Here is a 2,691-nt window from a genome sequence, read left to right on the forward strand (position 1 = left end):
CAAGGTGTTTAACATGAAGCGATACACTGGGGACCGGGCAGTGCGAGTAGCAAACTATATTGCGGGGGTTGCAGTTAGGCAACACTACACTAATTTAACGCGTCGTATGACAATTACAGAGCAGGTTAAGGCCCAACGTGTGTTGGGTTAAGGCCCAACGTGTGTTGGGTTAAGGCCCAACGTGTGTTGGGTTAAGGCCCAACGTGTGTTGGGTTAAGGCCCAACGTGTGTTGGGTTAAGGCCCAACGTGTGTTGGGTTAAGGCCCAACGTGTGTGGGGTTAAGGCCCAACGTGTGTTGGGTTAAGGCCCAACGTGTGTTGGGTTAAGGCCCAACGTGTGTTGGGTTAAGGCCCAACGTGTGTTGGGTTAAGGCCCAACGTGTGTTGGGTTAAGGCCCAACGTGTGTTGGGTTAAGGCCCAACGTGTGTTGGGTTACGTTAAGGGGCAATGTGGGTTACGTTAAGGGGCAATGTGGGTTACGTTAAGGGGCAATGTGGGTTACGTTACGGCGCAATATAGGTTACGTTACGGCGCAATATAGGTTACGTTAAGGCGCAATATCGGTTACGTTAAGGCGCAATACAGGTTACGTTAAGGCGCAATACAGGTTACGTTAAGGCGCAATACAGGTTACGTTAAGGCGCAATACAGGTTACGTTAAGGCGCAATACAGGTTACGTTAAGGCGCAATACAGGTTACGTTAAGGCGCAATACAGGTTACGTTAAGGCGCAATACAGGTTACGTTAAGGCGCAATGCAGGTTACGTTAAGGCGCAATGCAGGTTACGTTAAGGCGCAATACAGGTTACGTTAAGGCGCAATACAGGTTACGTTAAGGCGCAATACAGGTTACGTTAAGGCGCAATACAGGTTACGTTAAGGCGCAATACAGGTTACGTTAAGGCGCAATACAGGTTACGTTAAGGCGCAATACAGGTTACGTTAAGGCGCAATACAGGTTACGTTAAGGCGCAATACAGGTTACGTTAAGGCGCAATACAGGTTACGTTAAGGCGCAATACAGGTTACGTTAAGGCGCAATACAGGTTACGTTAAGGCGCAATACAGGTTACGTTAAGGCGCAATACAGGTTACGTTAAGGCGCAATACAGGTTACGTTAAGGCGCAATACAGGTTACGTTAAGGCGCAATACAGGTTACGTTAAGGCGCAATACAGGTTACGTTAAGGCGCAATACAGGTTAGGTTAAGGCGCAATACAGGTTAGGTTAAGGCGCAATACAGGTTAGGTTAAGGTACGACATAGGTTAGGTTAAGGTACGACATAGGTTAGGTTAAGGTACGACATAGGTTAGGTTAAGGTACGACATAGGTTAGGTTAAGGTACGACATAGGTTAGGTTAAGGTACGACATAGGTTAGGTTAAGGTACGACATAGGTTAGGTTAAGGTACGACATAGGTTAGGTTAAGGTACGACATAGGTTAGGTTAAGGTACGACATAGGTTAGGTTAAGGTACGACATAGGTTAGGTTAAGGTACGACATAGGTTAGGTTAAGGTACGACATAGGTTAGGTTAAGGTACGACATAGGTTAGGTTAAGGTACGACATAGGTTAGGTTAAGGTACGACATAGGTTAGGTTAAGGTACGACATAGGTTAGGTTAAGGTACGACATAGGTTAGGTTAAGGTACGACATAGGTTAGGTTAAGGTACGACATAGGTTAGGTTAAGGTACGACATAGGTTAGGTTAAGGTACGACATAGGTTAGGTTAAGGTACGACATAGGTTAGGTTAAGGTACGACATAGGTTAGGTTAAGGTACGACATAGGTTAGGTTAAGGTACGACATAGGTTAGGTTAAGGTACGACATAGGTTAGGTTAAGGTACGACATAGGTTAGGTTAAGGTACGACATAGGTTAGGTTAAGGTACGACATAGGTTAGGTTAAGGTACGACATAGGTTAGGTTAAGGTACGACATAGGTTAGGTTAAGGTACGACATAGGTTAGGTTAAGGTACGACATAGGTTAGGTTACGGTACGACATAGGTTAGGTTACGGTACGACATAGGTTAGGTTACGGTACGACATAGGTTAGGTTACGGTACGACATAGGTTAGGTTACGGTACGACATAGGTTAGGTTACGGTACGACATAGGTTAGGTTACGGTACGACATAGGTTAGGTTACGGTACGACATAGGTTAGGTTACGGTACGACATAGGTTAGGTTACGGTACGACATAGGTTAGGTTACGGTACGACATAGGTTAGGTTACGGTACGATATAGGTTAGGTTAAGGTACACATTGTTGTAAGGAAAGGTTTAATGGGGGGCGGGGCGGGGCGGCCGGTTTGTTGATTGTGATTATAGTAAGTGGATGCCTGCGGCATCATCTGATTTGCCACGTCAGGATGCACCTTTGGCTCATGACAGGCGGCGCTCTCATTCCATGCTTGTGGCAGACCTGTGTCTTTCATTCCTGCCATTGTTTGTGTGCTGTGAGAGGAGGCAGTATTGTGATGTTGGGTGCACCCCTGTGTAGGACATGTGTGGGTGTTGGTGGCTTGGCTGAGCAATGGTGGTTGTCGGGTGGGTGGGATATTCTGTTTTCTGAGTGGACCTCCCAGTCTGGTTATGACAGTGTGGATTGTCTAATGTGGCGGAGAGGATGCACTGGGTGTTGTTCCATGCTGGTGCTTACATATTGTCTGTGTGCGTGT

Source organism: Schistocerca americana, unplaced genomic scaffold, assembly GCF_021461395.2.
Source record: "Schistocerca americana isolate TAMUIC-IGC-003095 unplaced genomic scaffold, iqSchAmer2.1 HiC_scaffold_197, whole genome shotgun sequence".
Taxonomy (NCBI): Eukaryota; Metazoa; Arthropoda; class Insecta; order Orthoptera; family Acrididae; genus Schistocerca; species Schistocerca americana.